At 41.2% G+C, this 20,489-nt stretch overlaps 1 protein-coding gene across 5 annotated transcripts in view; it reads right to left on the bottom strand.

The window, feature by feature from the left end:
- PTPRG (protein tyrosine phosphatase receptor type G) overlaps window positions 1-20,489 on the bottom strand; it is a 759,442-nt gene that overhangs the window by 466,288 nt on the left and 272,665 nt on the right. The window lies entirely within an intron of this gene.

The raw sequence follows: 20,489 nt of genomic DNA, 5'->3' as shown, positions 1-20,489 counted from the left end.
CCATGAGATATACTGGTCAGTTTATTTGATGGCAGCAGGTATTGTGTATTTTCTGGCCACCAAGCTTCTGTATTCCCAAAAGCAGCTCGGTTTTCTTTTTTTTTTTTTTTTTTTTTTTTGAGACAGAGTCTGGCTCTTGCCCAGTCTAGAGTGCAGTGGCGTGATCTCGGCTCACTGCAAGCTCTGCCTCCCGGGTTCACGCCATTCTCCTGCCTCAGCCTCCTGAGTAGCTGGGATTACAGGCGCCCGCCACCACGCCTGGCTAATTTTTTTGTATTTTTAGTAGAGATGGGGTTTCACTATGTTAGCCAGGATGGTCTCGATCTCCTGACCTCGTGATCCGCCCACCTCAGCCTCCCAAAGTGCTGGGATTACAGGCGTGAGCCACCGCGCCCGGCTAGCAGCTCGGTTTTCTTTTGTGTTATTATGTTTCCCAACTAGATCCTCTCGAGGAACCATTCAAACGGGGTATTCACCCTCCTATAAAACAGACCCATCCTACAATGAAGAGACTTTGAAATACAGACAGTGAAAAAGTTCTGATTAGATTCTTCCCTGAATCTAATCCTTTCTGAGCTGGAGTTTTCAGCTCAGCTAGCGATTTCCCCAGCTCCCCCTTCTCCAACAAAGTCCATCTTTGCTTAAACTAAGCCACAGCAGCCTTCAGTTGTTTCCAACACTGACTGACAGCACAGGTTACTATGTATCATTTGTGGACTCAGTCTTAGTACCATAGTGTTCCTTCATCTGCCAAGGGCATTCTGCTTTCGGTGAACAGGCAAAAAGAAGGAGAGTTACCGTTAACATTCTGAGAATCTCACCTAACCTGACGTCTGTGGACAGTGCTGGAGCCTCTCAGAAACCTAGTCACAGGTGCCCACGCAAGCTTCATCTTGCCAGACACATCACAGGAAAGCAAAATTGAGCTGTACATTTAAATATATATCCTATTTCATACAAAGGCATGTTTTGCTTTGCAAAAAGGATCTCTAAGATTTGCTTAAAGATGGTGCTCTCATTTTTGCATGTCTATTAAAATTTTAAATGGGTCTACCACAAACTGTAGCATATGTGTACAAGGATGCATGAAGACAGATGTTAGTAAACTACCATCTTGATGTCAATAAAAATATAAACAATCTAAACATCTAGTAATGGAGAAGCAAATAAATAACTATAAAATACCCACAATGTGAAAATACTGTGCAACAGTTTAAAACAGGAAGTATATACAAATTGAAGAAGATTAACATATACAAGGTACAAATAGGACACATTTTTTAAAAGTATAAAATTCATATACATACACATACACACAAAAACATATATATCATACCTTCTACGTTTAAAAATATAAGAACAAGGGTTGGGCACAGTGGCTCATGCCTGTAACCCCAGCACTTTGGGAGGCCAAGGCAGGCGGATCACCTGAGGTCAGGAGTTCACGACCAGCCTGGCCAACATGCTGAAACCCCACCTCTACTAAAAAATACAAAAATCAGCCGGGTGTGGTGCCGGGTGCCTGTAATCCCAGCTACTCAGGAGGCTGAGGCAGGGAGAATCACTTGAACCCGGGAGGCGGGGGTTGCAGTGAGCCGAGATTGCACCATTGCACTCCAGCAGGGGTGACAGAGCAAGACTCGGTTTCAAAAATAAAAAATAAAAATAAATAAAAGAACAAGATATTAAATATTTCCTAAGAAAATATAAACATGCATACACGTTAAAAGTAAACTAGCAGTATATGCACAAAACTAGTGCTAGCTTTTATTTGAGAAGAAGGGGAGAAGGGTCTGGGGTTAGGAAACAAGGAAATGAGGTTTGTATGAAACATTTCAACTTTCTGCCCAGAGAAAATAACTATGTATTGCTTAGAATAATTAAAAATCAATCATAAAAATAGAGTAGCCTTAAAAATTTAGTCCAGCTCTTCTTAAGTCAAGTCAGCTATCAGGACTTTGCAGAGACAGACCTAAAATAAAAGGAGTTTCAGCAGTTATGGAACGATGGCTCCCAGCAAAGTCTGTGGTTAAGCACCCCGGTCCTTCTGGACCTGCCATGGGTATATGCAGGATTTGTTCTATGTGTAGCTGTAGCTACTCCTCTGTAGCAAAGAAAAGAAAAATACAATGACTCAGTGCATTTACCTTTTGATGACTGTGTCGGCTTCCCTCACACTGCATCATCACCTATTTCATTAAGTTCATCACATTCTCTCACTAATTAACCTTTAGCAGCACCTGAGCTTCAGTCAGCCAGCGTAAATCTCATTCCCATCACTTAGGGTGCGAGACTCTGTTTTATTTCAAATCCATTTTTCAGGGAGAGCTTTCAAATATGTTGAATCCTATAGCACTCTTTTTCATCACCTACACATATCTTTTCACTGCATTTCCAGTTTATAAAATAAAACCCTGTAAAATTATTCATGAAATTTCCCATGCTGCAGGTTCCCATAATCTATTCAGGTAAGAAATGCAAAAAACAAACCATCCACCATTACGTTGATTTGAAAGCATTAATTGTGGCCATGGTTTTATGAAGAATGTTATCTATTTCCATCCTGTACAAATTTAGGAGAAACTGTGGTTTCCTGTTCCAGGGTGTTGTCCAAAAATGACTCCACAGAAGTCTGCAAAAATAATCTTTGACGTTTTGTTTCAAGAGGAATACTTGGAGTGTTTCCCACTGAGAGAGGAAATGGGTTTGTCCCAACTGCAAAAGGCCCAGTGTACTCCAAAGACTGCAAGAACAAACACAATTTAGGTTTGAACAATGTTTAATGAAATCATTATTTCACAAACACTCCGGGAAGGAACTTTTGCTGTGATATCAAACTGTTCTCCAGCCAGGTGGCCTGACTTCCCTGAACTTCAGTTTCCTCAACTATAATGTGAAGATGAATTGAATTACCTGCCTCTTTATGAGATTTATTGTAAGGAATAAAACAAGTGCACTGTGCTTGGCAGAGTGCCTGACACATAGTAGGAGCACAGTACAGGTATTTTACACATGTATACGTGTGTGTATGTTGTGTCTTCTCTTTTAATAAAGCATGAGATTGAGCATAAAGACGACTCGAGATATAGTATACTGAGCAATTTAGGGAAAAGCAAGTCTTTCTGTTCCGTGTTCATTATAGGAACAACTTGGTTTAACAAAACGCATAATGAATAAAAATAGTCTGAAATAATTCTAATATGAAAAGATAAAATACATTTGCAAGACCTGAAGAGTTGCTATAAGATATATTAAGATACTCTAAAGTATAACTCCACTTTGGAAAAGAACAGCCTTAACTTGGAAAAGATAAAAAATGCAAACGTTCCTTCAGCATTTTCCTTTAATTCTGACTCACTGAATGTGAAGTTTGCCAACAGAGGATTTCAGGGCCAAAACGGGCTGCTCAGAGGTCAGGCACACAAAGTGCTTTCCCTTGACCAAAGATCATACAGAGTCCACCTAGGGCAAAGACTGCAGCAAGGCTGTGACTTCAGCCCCACCCAGCAGTCACAGCCACGCGTGAAGGTGGGGGCGTGGAGGGAGAGAGTGCAAACATGCAGGGAGGTTTTCACCTCTACCCCAAGCCTAAGAGGCTTCTCACTGCCAGTCCCGTGGCATGAGGCACTCCAGGACGTGCACTTCAGCCAATGCAAAGGGTGCATGAGAATTGCCTCCGTCCTCAGCCACAGCTGCAAACCAGGAAAGGCTCCAGGTTCCCCAGCACTCATCAACTAGAGTAACAAACCCTTCATCTGCATAAGTATTTACAGCTCATGGCAGGGGACAAGGCGTCTCTGCAAATACTTTCATAAAGTCTGAGGAAGAAGACAAGGGGAAAAGCAAGCTGGATCCAAAGGGAAGCTCTCTATATAGAATGCAATTATATAAGAGTTTAACAGTGGAAGCAGAATCAGAAATTCATCCGTCACAGGACAGAAGGCTGTCTTAAGCCTCTGTCTCCGTCTCTTCCAGAACAGGAAGTCTCTGTAAATATCTGGACATGTTGACCAGCCCAACTTAAAGGCAGAGATTTTTTTTTTTTTCAAAGATCATTTGTTTTGTTCTGGATTTCCAGACAAAGAACATGCTTCATACAACTCATGTGAACCTCTTCTATCTTCTTGGCTTCACTTTTTGCAGCAATGAGCAACCTGGAATCCCCGAAGGAGGGAGGTCTATTAGAATTTTCTGCAGTGATGGTCATGTTCAGTGTCCTCACTGTCCAAGATGGTAGCCACAATGGCTCCTGAGCCCTCAAAATACAGCCGGCGAGACTGAGCGCATGAGTGTCCTGGGGTGCTAATAACAACATGCCACAAACTGGCACCCTTTGCATTGGCTGAAGTGCACGTCCTGGAGTGCCTCATGCCACAGGACTGGCAGTGAGAAGCCTCTTAGGCTTGGGGTAGAGGTGAAAACCTCCCTGCATGTTTGCACTCTCTCCCTCCACGCCCCCACCTTCACTGCTAAAACAACAGTTGTTGTCTCACAGCTCTGGAGGGCAGAAGTCCAAGATCAAGGTGTCAGCAGCACTGGGCCCTTCTCAGAGCCATGAGGGGAAGATCTACTCCATGCCCCTCTTGAAGTTTCCCGTGGGCTGATGGCAATCTTTGGGGGGTTCCTTGGCTAGTAGATGCCTTGCCCTGATCCATGCCTTAACATTTGTGTGGTGTTCTCCCCGTGTGTGCTTGTATCTCCATCCAAATTTCCCATTTACATAAGGACACCTGTTATACTGGATTAGGGGCCCATTCTACTCCCGTATGGTGTCATCTTAACTCATTATATCTGCAGCAACCTTATTTCCAAAGAAGGTCACTTTCTGAAGTACTAAGGGTTAGGAGTTCAACATATGACTGGGGGAAAGGGGGAACAATTCCACTCAAAACACCGAAGAACTGAATTTTTAATTTTATTTTTTTCGATCTATTTGAATGTGAATAGCCACATGTGCCTAGTGGTTACTGTACTAGACAGTACAGTCCCAAAATATTGTCCCTCTCTCTCTGTTTTATTTTTTGAGACAGGGTCTAGCTCTGATACCCAGACTGGAGTGCAGTGGTGCCATCTCAGCTCACTGCAACCTCCACCTCCTGGACTCAAGCAATCCTCCAACCTCAGCCTCCTAAGTAGCTGGGACTACAGGCACGTGCCAACACACCTGGCTAATTTTTCTATTTTTAGTAGAGACAGGGTTTTGCCATGTTACCCAGGTTGATCTTGGGCTCCTGGGCTCAAGTGATCTGTCCACCTCAACCTCCCGAGTGCTGGGATTACAAGCATGAGCCACCACGCCCATTCAAAATATTGTCTCTCTTTCTCTGTGCTTTTACCAAGAGCTTGCTGTGTTCTAGGTACTGTGGCAAGCTCTACGCATAGAAGGCACTGGTGCCACCAGTTACCCCAGGAGGAAGCCCAAGTTCAGAGAGGGTAAATAAGGTACTTTATTCAAGGTCAATGAGCCTCAGAGTCAGGAAGGGAATCCAGATGGCTGTTTTTTTGACTCTGATGCCTGTTTCTTGAGCTGCCCCAGCGGCTGTTTCCTTTACAATTTAAATAAGAAACCACTCTGGGACCTGCAACTGTCACATGGATGACTACATTCCTAGCTGCTTCTTATAGGAAGACAATTCATCACTCAGATATTAATTGCTATTGTACGAATTAATTACTTATTATATTAGCTTTGAGCCTTAACAATGTAACAATAATTGTCTCTTTTAAATTACAGGTATAAATAATAAAATACAGCAAATCAAATATTTAGAGCATTTATCAGAGATTAGACACTGTAGTGAGGGCTTTAGGCAGATCTTCTTCAATCTTCACAATAATTACTATTATTATCCCTATTTAATGGATGAGCAAGTTGAGGTTTTCAAAGGTTAAGCACTTTGCTCAAGGTGACAGCGCAAATTAATGTTACATCTGGAACCCAAATTCACGTCCCAAACTGGGACCCTCCCTCAGTTTTCTGCACCCACTAAAAAACCTTGACAGTTCATTTCACCAAGCACCTATCAGGTATTTGGCAGGTGCCTTTTAAATCACTAATACTTTAAAAACACAAAAGAAGAATATGAAACAATCTCCACTCACAAAATGCTGGGATTTCAAAACTTTCCCTCTGAACCTCTGACATTTGATTTCATACAACTTATTAATATATATGCTTATGGGCCAAAAATAATGGAAAATACATTATAAGATATGAAGTATTTCACAGTCTCCGAAGTGATTCACCTTGCAAAGCAGCCACCCCGTGTAACAGAGAACCAGGGAGAGCTTTCTTTTTTCATCTTCCACAGTATACACCTTTACAGAGAGAATGCTCCTTGAAGACATTTCTCGTGAGAGAGGTTTAACTCAAGTAATAGCTTTGCATGAGAGTTTAAGGATGAAGTATGTGATTTTTAAAAACAGCATCATGGGTTTTCAAGGGGAAAATGGAAATGTTATTTCAGGTCCCGGGATAATAGGATCAACAGACACCTTCCCAGTGAAGACATTTGCCTTTGGCGCCTAAAGCAAGTCTCTGCTGTTTGCCTCAAGAGACCACCCCACGGTTTAACTGTCCTCACTGTTAAGTTATTTGTCCTCATCTATAACCTAAAATTATTTGTTAAATTTCAGCATGGTAACCACAAGCTGCTCTCCCATCACCTCCCTCAGTTTTCTGCACCCATTAAAAACCTTGACAGTTCATTCACTAAGCACCTACCAGGTATTTGGCAGGTGCCTTTTAAATCACTAATACTTTAAAAACACAAAAGAAGAATATGAAACAACCACCACTCATAAAATGCTTAAGACAGGTTGCTGGGGAAAGTGTGACAAACCCAAAAGAAAGAGAATGACAAAATGAATGAATCAATTCTCCCTTTATTGATAAACAACCACGTAAGAAATGAATATTTAGCACTTATGTGCCAAGAAGCACTGTAATAAGATTAGGACCAACAAATAAGGCAGATATAGCCTTGACCTAGTTTATATAGTTAAAAAACCTTTCAACTATTGCCAATTATTTGATGTAGGTATCCATATTACTATCCAACCATTCAATGTCCCTTTAAAGTCTGATGAAATTGTTCTAGAAACTAGGGTTGCCAGATTTAGCAAATAATATACAGATGATGGCCAGGTGTGGCGGCTCATGCCTGTAATCCCAGCACTTTGGGTGACCAAGGCGGGAGGACTGCTTGAGGCCAGGAGTTCGAGACCACACTGTTCAATACAGCAAGATATGCATCTCTACCAAATAGGAAGAAAAAAAAAAAGCCAGATGTGGCGGCGTACACCTATAGTCCCATCAACTTGGGAGGCTGAATTGGGAGGACTGCTTGAGGCCACGAGTTCAAGGCTACACTAAGCTATGATCACACGACTGTACTCCAGCCTGAGTGACAGGGCGAGACTCTGCCTCTTAAAAACACAGTAACAACAACAACAACAAAAACAGATGCCCACTTAAATTTGAATTTCGGATACAGGACAAATAACTTTTAGGATAAGTATGTCACAAATATTGAATGGGATTTACTTATCCTAAAAAATTATTTGTCATTTATCTCAAATTCAGATCAAATTCAAATTTAAGTGGGCATCCTGTATTTTATCTAGCAAGGCTAATACGCCATTTTCATCAGTAGCATCAACTTGCAAAACAAATATAAAAACAGACTTTTTTTCAGCTGGGCGTGGTGGCTCACACCTGTAATCCTGGCACTTTGGGAGGCAAAGGCAGGCAGATCACCTCAGGTCAAGAGTTCGAGGCCAGCCTGGACAACATGGTGAAACCCCATCTCTACTAAAAAATACAAATATAGCCGGGCCTGGCGGTGCATGCCTGTAATCCCAGCTACTCAGGAGTCTGAGGCAGGAGAATCGCTTGAAACCGGGAGGTGGAAGTTGCAGTGAGCCGAGATTGTGCCACGGCGCTCCAGCCGGGGCGACAGAATGAGACTCCATCTCAAAAAAAAAAAAAGAGTTGTAAAATGTGAATTTTCCAAGCTATCGATGACATGAACATAAACTATAATGTTATTTTACTTTACCTGAAATTTGCAGTATTTTAAGCACACGGAATTGGTAACTTGGAAAACTGGGTTGGTATTTTTGTTTGTTTTGTTTTTTGTTTTTTTAGAAATGTCCAGTTTTAAGAGATTTTCTGCTGGTGTTGACATCAACTAATAATGTTTTCACTTTCACTCTGTTAGAAAAGGATCTGAGCTACGATTTCAGAGTTGTAAAGAAGGAAATTTTTCTAGTCAGTGGAAACCTGCTGATAGAATAAACATTTTGGGTAGTAAAAAAAGAAAGAGAAGGAAATTGCCTCAGGGATAAACCTCTTAGTTTTGAGAAAGACTGTAGAATCTAGGAACTGCCAACATTATTAAAATATCTGACATGCAACTCTAAGTCATCATTTTAACTTCTTCTTCACCAAAACTTTTCAATTAATGTTTCATTTTGCCCACCTTGAATTGTCTCAGGATACTCCCTGAAGATAGATACTATCTTACATTGTATTCACTGATATCTCTTATGTTTTATTTGTACATGGGTCTGTTTCTATGATCCGTGTGTATGTATGTGTGTGATATATACGTGTGTGTATATCTATAATATTATATAATAATCTATATTGGCAGTACCACAGTTTTAAATACCAACTTTATTGTATGCTTTTTCTTACAGTATAAACCCTTGATTTTGTTTGGTTTGTTTTTTCAAGTTCTTTCTGATGGTTCTTGCTTCAGATGGACTATAGATTAACTTGGCCATTTTCAAATATTGGTGGGATTGTGGCTTATCAAAATTTAAATTGACATGCAGTAAAACTGGATTTTCTTTGCAGAATGAATCAATATGAAACTGAGAGATAAGAAACTTTTTCTATAAAGTGGGAAGTAGTATAAATCAGGCTAGAGCGACAGAGTTGTAAGAGAGATACCAGGCATTTCATGAAATATAATTTGGATTTCCATTTGATTTGCAGTGGCTTGAGCATATATTAATAATGATGGTGGCCGTAATAGGCTCTCAAATCTCAGTGGTTCAACAGAATAAAAGTTTGTTCTTAACTTACGCAAAGTTAGTAGTGCAGGTATGGTGAGCCAGTAGGCTCCCCTCCGGGTTGTCATTCAGGGACCAAGGCTCCTTCTGTCTTGTAGCTCTGCCATCCCCATCTAGCTGGGAACATTTTATGGGTGAGGCCTAGAAGTGGTAAATATTACTCTGCCACATTCCATTGGCTTTTTTTTTTTTTTTTTTTTTTGCCACACGTACACTGCCCTGCGAGGGTTTGAGAAATTCACTTTATCTGTGTCATCCAGAAGAAAAGGAAGCAAGTTTTGTTGTAGCAGTAGAAATCTCCGTTACAGCATAATTTAAATGTGTCCTGCACATACTAAATGTAAGTTGGGTTGATTTAATAGATAGAAAAGATATTGAAGGCCCACATTATCTTTCCTCTCTTGCCCTGGAATACAAGGTGGGGGACACATGTAGTGAAAGTAAATCTGGACTGTCTTCCTAAGGGGACATTTCTGGTACTTTCGAAGGTGCAGAATGAAGACTTGAGTCAAGGACTGCTGCTCACCAGACTGGTGAGAGAGCATGTAAGTGTGTTTGCATGTAGCGTGCATGTATGTGTTGCAGTGAAATTACAGCTTTCCAAGTGTACGGCATTGCGTTTAGAAGCAATAAGAAACGTTATTGCCGCTGAGTGATGGATGCACATAGAATTGCGAGATGTTTGAAGGAGCAGGTTGCTAACCTTGGCTGTTTTGAACTAAATGTGGTATAGGGTGTGACGCGTACTCAGAGACAGGCTCATTTATCTCGTCTTGTTCAGTGCTGCATTGGTTCTTATAACTGTGTTTATTAAATAAAACTAGAAATTGCAATCCCATAAAGAAACTTTTATTTAAGGCTTTCATTTCTTGTTTACTCATCAGGGTTGCTGTGTCACAACAACCCCTGTGTGTACCATCTACAATGACTGTCATGGAGTTGTGTGGTGACCCAGGTTCTCTTCTTGTTCCACCCTTCTACCATCGGGATTTTTATGGGTAATTTGCCTGAAATTATTAACTCTTAGAGCTGTGGTACAAAAAGTCTGTTTTGTTTTGTTTTTGTTTTTGAGATGGAGTCTCGCTTTGTCACCCTGGCACTTTCCTTTATCGTCCTGTATTTACACATCTTTCTCAAGCAGCTTTACTATTTCACAGTAGTACTCTCTTTTTCTCTTGCTTTTAGCTTATTTCACTTAGTAAATTGCCAGTGGACAGAAGCACATGATTGTTCTTTTGTGGTGCCATTTCCTAAGCATGAAAACATTTCTTAAGGGCAGAGGGGTAAGGTGGGGGTGGGGGTGGACAAGGGCTAAGTTTAATCACATCTTGTTTGACCTGACAGTGAAACGGATTCAATAAAAAGATTTGAAAAGAGTCCACCTTGTACCTCTGGTTAGTTCAATGCCCCATTAGTCTGGATAATGACTTTATACCTACAGGACAAAGATATTTTTTTCTCTCTCTTTTAAAAGAAAGAAGAAACCTCACAAAACTAAAATCACTGTAAAGAGTGCAACAGGCTCTTAATTTCTCCACCTAGAGAGTGCACCTGGCCTCCTCGCTTTAACTCATGGCTTTTCAGCAAACACATGACCTGGGAGAACAAATATCAAATAGATTCTTTCCTGCTCACTATAATATGACTGTATCAAGTATATGTAAAACATCTCTTTAACATTTTTGGCGTAAACTTCTATAACAATCCCAATATATAAGTCGATGCTTTTTTTACTGTTAAAGTTGGTAAGATAATCAGTGGATGGAAAAGGGAATTATTAAGATAGCTACCCATCAGCTGGGTGCGGTGGCTCATGTCTGTAATCCCAGCACTTTGGGAGACCGAGGCCAGTGGATTACTTGAGGTTAGGAGTTCAAGACCAGCCTGGCCAACAGAGTGAAACCCCACCTCTACTAAAAATACAAAAATTAGCCAGGCATAGTGGCAGGCCTCTGTAGTCCCAGCTACTCAGGAGGCTGAGGCAGAAGAATCGCTTGCCCAGGAGGTGGAGGTTGCAGTGAGCAGAGATCTTGCCACTGCACTCTAGCCTGCGTGACAGAGCAAGACCTCATCTCAAAAAAAAAAAAAAAAAAAGAACAAAAACAAAAAACAAACAAACTCCATCTGAAATTCTCTATATCCTGTATATTTGTTTACTTGTGCATTGTTTGTTTCCACATGACCTGTCCCTCCCCCAATATAAACTCCAAAGGTAAAATACATTCTCTGTCCCATGTACCCACCCACAGACTGCCCAGTCATTCAATGATTCTTCGATGAAAGAATATTTATTCCTAGAGCTTAAATTAGCATGAACAAAGCAAGAAATCATTACACAATTCACACTGACATCATTTGTAATAAAACCCAAATCATCCTCATTACATACTTACAAAGTGCTTATTAAATCACTTTGTTCAATAGATGAAAGCTTAATTTTTTTGCCCTAAAACAATAAGATGCATTTGCCCAAATCATAATTCAACATATAAAACATTTACTTCTTGAATTATATGGGTTTAAAAACCCTAATATTTTAAATTTTAAAGGTTAGTAACTAAAGAATACAGATCGAAATGGGTCCTGGATATTCAGACAGAAAATTAGCAAAAAATATTTTTAAGAATGTTAACTGGCCAGGCGCGGTGGCTCACGCCTGTAATCCCAGCACTTTGGGAGGCCGAGGCGGGCGGATCACGAGGTCAGGAGATCAAGACCATCCTGGCTAACACGGTGAAACTCCGTCTCTACTAAAAATACAAAAAATTAGCTGGGCGCCGCGGTGGGTGCCTGTAGTCTCAGCTACTCCAGAGGCTGAGGCAGGAGAATGGCGTGAACCCGGGAGGCAGAGCTTGCAGTGAGCCTAGATAGCGCCACTGCAGTCTGGCCTGGGTGAAAGAGTGAGACTCTGTCTCAAAAAAAAAAAAAAAAAAGAATGTTAACTACACTTAGTCAAAAAACTAAAAGCAACCTAAGTGACTAAAGCAAAATCATATCAATTAAGTCACAATCACATAAACTAATATGATTTAGACATTACAAGTGCCTAGACCCTAATACCACCAGGAAATGTTTATGATATAATATCAAGGGGAAAATGCAGGCACACATCTAAATATATATGAGCACATAAACTATAAGTGTATACATAAATATATGTGTGCTATATTCCCTAAATTCTAAGACTCCATGAATTCTGAAATACGTAGTCATTTTAATAGCAGATTTTTTGGAGGAAAAAGAAATAGTACCACATAAAATACACACAACTCTAAGATGCATTAGGATTACAAAATAAATACCAAATGCATTGAGGGGTGTGAGCTTTAAAATGACAAAAAATGCTGTGTAGGCAACGCAGGTGGAAGGGGGTGAGAGTCGAGGGGTTAGGGGAGCAGGTACAGTACAGAAAGAAAATTCAGAAAAATGTCAAAAGCAATTCTTTTTCCCTGATGTAATTAATTGCCATTTTATTTCTCTAAATGTTTAATTTCCATATTCTCTATATGGAACATGTGTTAGCTCTATAACCTTAAAAGAGACTTCATTAAAAATATTTTAAAGGCATTTTTTTCAAATACAAAAGTACTATTGCTATATAGGTCTATTTTAAAGCAAATTCCTATCTTTTCAGTTCAAGTCCCAACTCTGACAAGCTTAGTTTAACATGTTTTAAGCTGTGGCTCCTGGAGCTGGTCCTTCCTAGAAATTCCAGCCTTCTGGCAGCTAAAGAATATTTACTATTTTACTTTAGTTTGTTTTTGCATTTATCTTCCATGTTGATCTGGGGCTTCCAGGAGCAGCTAGACATATTTTTAAAGAAACAGAACAGTATCATAGAACAGTCTCTTGTGTCTACTACTTTCTGTGCATCTAAAATGAAATTCATTCTACAGAGGCCAAACTCTAATCTACCTAACAGTAAATATTTTTCAGGTGTAATCAACTTAAGAGCTATTTAAACATATTTAACACATTCAATAAGCTTTTCCTGCCTCCAATAAAAGTAATTTTCTGTGAAATTTCTTTTCTCAGTGATGTTACTTTCTTTAAAGCCCATAATTGAAAGTTTATCTATTATCTTAAAGGATATATATGCCTTACTGGTTTTAGATTTGCTTACAATATTAAAATTTTTCTGGTAGGAACACATAAATCAGAGACCTGTAAACTCCTCTCAGTCCTTATTGAATTCATAAAGCTTTGGTTTTGAAGACATTTTAATTAATATGTGCTAACTTCACACTATTGTTCACTTAAAGACTAGCCTATTAAGCATGAAAAGCTTAGATTTTATATAGCTCCTTTTAAAATGCAAACTCTCAGAATTCTGGAAACAAAGACACTAATAACATGCTATCAATTTTATTTACAGAAACATAAGACAAGAACTAATTCCAAATGACAGTTTTGGCAAGAGAAAGCAAATGAAGAAGAAAAAGCTCAGGGAGAGTGGTAAGAATACCCAATTTGTCACTTTTTGACCAGTCATTTGATACGGAACATTACAGTGTTATTGAAATAAAACTTAGTCAACTATTTTTAAAAAGTCATTCTGGCATTTGGTTCAAAAGGTCCAAATACAAGCAGAGTTATGCCATCACTTATTTAACAGATTGTTTTTATTTAAGGGATGCCCAGCCATAAACTGTTAAGGGTTTTAAAGGAAAAGCCTGATTTTCATCACCATGTGGGGCCAGAATATCACATTGCAGGCATTCTGTCCATTCACACACATGAAAAATTTGAAGGTATGATGAAACTATAGGGAGGTTAAATTTGGCCATCTTATTTTGAAAGTAAATCCAAAAGGGAAAAGAAACTATATAAACCTGTCTAGTTTTGGTGGCCTAAGTCTCCAGTCAGGCCCAACTTCTAGGGTTGATGATTTGAAACAAAAAACAATTCTTCAATTGATTTCAGGTAGATAACCCAACAGCACAACCTTCCGCATTTAACTATTTCTCACATAGTGAGTTCAGGACAATAATTCTGAGCGCCTTCACCATTTGTCCTAGAAACCAGCTTTTAGACCCAGTTCCCTCCCATTCGCCATCTGAAATCTCAGGGCAGTTGTTTAACCATCCCGGTGTTGTGAACAGAATTGTGCCTCCCCTGCAACATTCATGTGTTGACGCCCTCACAGGGCTGTATTTGGAGTCAGGGTTTTTAAAGGGGTAAATAAGGTTAAATGTGGGCAAAAGTGTGGGGGTCCTGATCCATTAAGGCTGATGTCCCTGTAAGAGAATGAAGAAAGACAGGGAAGACCATGTGAAGACACACGGAGAAGGTGGCCATCTCCAAACCAAGGGGAGAGGCCTCAGAAGAAAGCAAACTTGCAATACATTGATATTTGACTCACAGCCTCCTGCACTGTGAGAAAGTAAATTTCTGTTAAGTCACCCAGTTTGTGGTGTTATAGCTGCCCTAGTGGACTAATACATCTGGTTTCAATGTCTTCACTTATTTTCAATAATCCCTCAAAATTGATCAGTGAAAGCACTCTCAAGTGAAAAATATGGTACATGTGTACCTGTACAGACATTCCTCATCCCCTTCCTTCACCTCAAACACAAAAATCCAGGCTAAAACCTTGCTATTGTTCAATCAATGCTGCTGATCCGCTCTTGTCTATGACGTACCTATTCATATTCAGCCTTTAGCAGTCTAGTAGCCCCTGCATCCTGAACATTCAGCAAGACGTGGGCAAATAGGAGCCCTGCTTGTGACTCAACTTCCAGTTACTTTACTCTATCCCACATTTTAGGAGATATTACTGGGTAACTGTCAAAAGGTCAAGATCTAAAGATAAAAAAGCTGGATTCAGGTTGGGTGCGGTGGCTCACACCTGTAATCCCAGCACTTTGGGTGGCTGTGGCAGATGGATCACCTGAGGTCAGGAGTTCGAGACCAGCCTGGCCAACATGGCAAAACCCTGTCTCTACTAAAAATACAAAAATTAACCAGGTCTGGTGGTTCACACCTATAATCCCAGCACTTTGGGAGGCCAAGGCAGGCAGATCACCTGAGGTCAGGAGTACAAGACCAGAGTGGCCAATATGATAAAACCCCATCTTTACAAAAATACAAAAATTGGCCAGGCATGATGGTGGATACCCACCTGTAATCCCAGCTACTCCAGGGGCTGAGACAGGAGAATCACTTGAACCCAGGAGGCGAAGGCTGCAGTGAGCCGAGATTGTGCCATTGCACTCCAGCCTGGGCGACTGAGCAAGACTCCATCTCAAAACAAAAAAAAATTAGCCGGGCATGGTGGTGTGTGCCTGTAGTCCCAGGTACTAGGGAGGCTAAGGCAGGAGAACTGGGAGGCAGAGGCTGCAGTGAGCCGAGATTGTGCCGTTGCACTCCAGCCTGGGTGACAGACAGAGACTCCGTCTGAAAAAGTAAAAATAAAAATAAAAAAAAAAAACAAAAAACAACAACAACAAAAAACTGGTTTCAAACAGAACTTCACCCATTTACAAACTGCATCATTCTGAGCAAGTTATTAAAACTCACTGCACCTCTATTTCCTCAACTATAAAATGATGGCAATAGATAGAATTATCTGATACTCCTAGTTCAGGCCTTGACGTAAATAACGTCTGACAGGCATTATGCAAAGTATCTGGAAGGTAGTAAGAGCACAGTAAATAGTAGCTGCTATATTTTATTATCACTCTCCCTAAATAAAGCTGGCCTCCAGGAGACGTGAAAGGCTAGTATCTTGTTTGGAACTGGGCCTAACATCTTTGTAGATCAACACCAGGCCTCAAAATATTACAACCTTAAACTGCATTACTTCAACTACTTTCAAGCACTTACTATGTACTACACACTCAGAAAACAAGGAGGAAGGTGAGGGGTACATGAATCAGAGAGGTCAGAGGGTCGTCGATGAACAGACAAGGGCTATGTTCTATAACAAAGGGCTAAACAAAGAACAATGGTTTGGAAAGAGGAGAAGAGACAAGGAAGGTAAAGACTTACCAGTGATTGCTACACACAGCTGTAAGAACAAAGATCAGGCCTACAAATATTCAACGCCTACAAATATCCAGAGCCATTCATCTGCAGTGGGGTTCAGGTGTGTGTGTGTGCGTGTGTCTGTGTGTGTGTGTGTCTGTGTATGTGTGTGTCTGTGTGTGTACATACATATATATATATATATATATATTTTTGTTTGTTTGTTTGTTTGTTTTTGGTGGGGGTGAGATGGAGATTTACTCTTGTTGCCCAGGCTGGAGTGCAATGGCGCTATCTTAGCTCACCGCATCCTCTGCCTCCCAGCTTCAAGCAATTCTCCTGCCTTAGCCTACCGAGTAGCTGGAATTACAGGCATGTGCCACCACGCCTGGCTAATTTTGCATTTTTAGTAGAGATGGGGTTTCACCGTGTTGCCCAGGCTGATCTCGAACTCCTGAACCCTCAGGTGATCCACCCACCTCAGCCTCCCAAAGTGCTGGGATTACAGGTGTGAGCCACTGCGCCCGGCCCAGGTGTGTATATTTTAACATATGTCCAAAGTGATCCTGATAAAAAGGTTAGTTTGAGAACCACTGATGTGAAACTTCAGACTACCAACAAGGCCAGGCCATTAAGGACTTAAATAGTAGGAACCGGCTGGGCACGGTGGTTCATGTCTATAATCCCAGCACTTTGGGAGGCTGAGGTGGCCAGATCATGAGGTCAAGAGTTCGAGACCAGCCTGGCCAACATGGTGAAATTCCCGTCTCTACTATGAATACAAAAATTAGCCAGGTGTAGTGGCATGTGCCTGCAATCCCAGCTACTTGGGAGGCTGAGGCAGGAGAATCGCTTGAATCCAGGAGGCAGACGTTGCAGTGAGCCGAGATCGCACCACTGCACTCCTGGGGTGGGGGAGAGTAGGAATGACATGATCCCACTGAATAGGAAATTGACTTCCACATTTATGAAGGAGGCTGGAGCAGGAGAAAGTAACAGTAGAGTCAGGAAGGGCTGACCAGAGGCTAATGGAATAACCTAAGCCCTTTTCTCTTAAGAGAATATTGAGGTAGAGGCACAGTAAAGACCAGAGGAAGGCAGCCTGCCTCTCCCACAATGAGACACCTGGGAACTACCAAATTTCACAGCATAATTCTCAGTACAAATATAAATAATCCTTCCATGAACCTGACATTTATGATGCTGAATCTTAGGTATATTTGGACTTTATTTCTATATCTAGATGAATTTAAGATAGAAAACACAGCCAAAAGGATCGTAAATATTAAACACAACCAAAATCAAAACCCAAGCTTTCACTGGCTTGGGTGGGCAATCTAGCTGAAATATAATTCAATTGTCTAATTTCTGAGCACTGGATTCCCAATATGTTCGCCTTAGAAAACTTCCAGGATGAGAAAAAATTGGCAGCTCACATCAGAACCAAAACGTTCATGTTTTTTTCTTTTTGAGATGGAGTCTCATTCCAGCCTAGGCTGGAGTGCAGTGGCACGATCTCAGCTCACTGCAAACTCCACCTCCTGGGTTAAAGCAATTCTCTTGCCTCAGCCTCCTGAGCAGCTGGGACTACAGGCACATGTCACCACGCCGAGCTAATTTTTGTATTTTTAGTAGAGACAGTGTTTCACCATGTTGGCCAGGATGGTCTCGATCTCCTGACCTCTTGATCCACCTGCCTCAGCCTTCCAAAGTGTTGGGACTACAGGCATGAGCCACCGTGGCTGGCCTCATGTTTTTAAGAAAAAGGATCTCACTAGGCTAGTCTTGAACTCCTGGGCTCAAGCGATCCTCCCACCTCAGCCTCCTGAGCAGCTGGGACTACAGGTACATGCCACTGTACCTGGCTAGAAGCACATTTTTAAATCAATTAAGCTCAACAGCAAACAAAGTTCTGAACCGTAAACTGACCCCTTGCCAGGGTAGTGTCTTTGAGAAAAACACAATCTTAAGGCCATAAAATAATGTATATGGAAAAACTTGACGGCCGGGCGCGGTGGCTCAAGCCTGTAATCCCAGCACTTTGGGAGACCAAGGCGGGCGGATCACGAGGTCAGGAGATCAAGACCATCCTGGCTAACACGGTGAAACCCCGTCTCTACTACGAATACAAAAAATTAGCCGGGCGTGGTGGCAGGCGCCTGTAGTCCCAGCTCCTCGGGGGGCTGAGGCAGGAGAATGGTGTGAACCCGGGAGGCGGAGCTTACAGTGAGCCGAGATCACGCCACTGCACTCCAGCCTGGGGGACAGAGAAAGACTCCATCTCAAAAAACAAACAAACAAACAAACAAATAAAAACTTGACAATATAAATATTACAGATGATTCTGAGACCAATTTTTATCAAAGCTCCACCTAACAAGGTAACCACAAGAGACTTTTTGTGAAGAAATGACTCAAGAGAGGCAACATGTCAAAGAAAAAAAGAAGCTATAACAAATAATACCCTTCCAAGGCAAATGTGTTTTTTGACAAATAACCTAAAAGAATAATATATAAGCAATCTGTTATGTTTACTTCCCAAGAAAAGCATCTTCTGAAATCCTAAAGCTGACCTCCGTGTTATTAGTCACTTTAAGTTACTGTGCTGTGACTAATTGAAACGATAAAGTAGAGATGAGAAATAAAGAAGACCCATAACCTTGTGGATGAGAATACTTAACATTTACACAGAGCTCTTCTTTCAGATGAGCTTCCATAGAAAACACTTCAACACGGCTGGGCGCGGTGGCTCACGCCTGTAATCCTAGAGCTTTGGGAGGCCAAGGCGGACAGACTGCCTTAGCTCAGGAGTTCGAAACCAGCCTGTGCAACACGCTGAAACCCCGTCTCTACTAAAAATTCAAAAAAAATTAGCCGGGTGTGGTGGTGGTCACCTGTAGTCCCAGCTACTCGGGAGGCTGAGGCAGGAGAATTGCTTGAACCCGGGTGGCGGAGGTTGCAGTGAGCCACGATCACGCCACTGCACTCCAGCCTGGGCGACAGAGGGAGACTCTGTCTCCAAAAAAAGAAAAAGAAAAGAAAGCCAGAATGAGGAAAGCAAGTGAAGTGCCTGGGGATAATGGATTCACCAGGGCATCGGCACATACGCTCACTACATCCTCGCAGGGACTCTCGCTTAGGTCTGGAATTGTCACAAACACCACCCCAAGTGCAAGATCTGACATTCTGAAATAAACTAGATTAAGCCGGTAAAAGCCCTAGAGATTTCTTCTGCACGTTTTTAAGCAGATTTGCTATATCAAGCACGTGCACACTGGATTTTGACAGATGTAGCAAATTGCCCTGCAAAATTGGGGGCTTTATAGTAAAAGTCCTATATGTTTAGGGTCATATGTAGAATTCAATTCGTAACTTTCAGTCAAGAGACTCTACCTGCACCCCAGGCTAACTCTACTCCACCCTTCAAATAAAAAGAAGAAGAAGGAGGTAATGCTCATCAACCAACAAGTGGATAAAGAAACTGTATGTGTGCATATATAGACACACATATATATATGTGTGTGTCTATATATGCACACATACACACACACACACACACACACACACACACACACACACAATGGAATACTACTCAGACATAAAAAGGGATGAACTAATGGCATTCTCAGCAACCTGGATGGAAATGGAGACTATTATTCTAAATGATATAACTCAGGAATGGAAAACTAAACATCATATGTTTTCAGTCATAAGTGGGAGCCAAGCTACGAGGATGCAAAGACGTAAGAATGATACGATGGACTTTGGGGACTCGGCGGGGAAAGGGTGGGAAGAGGACGAGGGATAAAAGGCTACAAATTGGGTTCAGTGTATACTGCTCAAGTGATAGACGCACCAAAATCTCATAAATCACCACTGAAGAACTTACTCATGTAACCAAATATTCTGTTCCCCAAAATCCTACCGAAATACAAACTAGAAATACATATTTTTTTTTAAAAAAAAGAAGGAAGTAAAAACCAAAGATCAGGGCAGCATATTCTGCATCTCAGTTTTCTCAGCTATAAAATGAAGATAATGATACCTACCCTACAAGATCCACTGGGGGAAGAGGGTGAGATAATGTCAGATAAGGACCTGATACCCTGAAGGCAGTACACACAGCAGTTAACACAGCTAGTTCCAAAGCCAGAAAGCCTGAGTTCAAGTCCAGGCCAGTTTCTTCCCAGCTGCATGACCCTGACCCAGATGCTCACCCACTCTCTATGCTCCAGAACTCTCTTCTGAATATGATCACAGTACCCATCTCATAGGGTTATGAGAATTCAATGAGTTAGTCCAGGGAAGGGGTTTTGAGCACATAATAATGTTTTTAAAAAGAGATAGTTATTATTTTAGGCAGCAAATTCAATATTCTAACTCCATTTCCAAATCCAATAATTTTGAAAGTGGAGCTTCTATCTCCATGTCACAACGAAAAGC

The sequence above is a fragment of the Hylobates moloch genome, unplaced genomic scaffold, assembly GCF_009828535.3.
Source record: "Hylobates moloch isolate HMO894 unplaced genomic scaffold, HMol_V3 SCAFFOLD_4, whole genome shotgun sequence".
In the NCBI taxonomy this organism is placed as follows: domain Eukaryota; kingdom Metazoa; phylum Chordata; class Mammalia; order Primates; family Hylobatidae; genus Hylobates; species Hylobates moloch.
The sequence above is the reverse complement of the archived record's forward strand: the minus strand, read 5'-3'. Positions and strand labels throughout refer to the sequence as shown.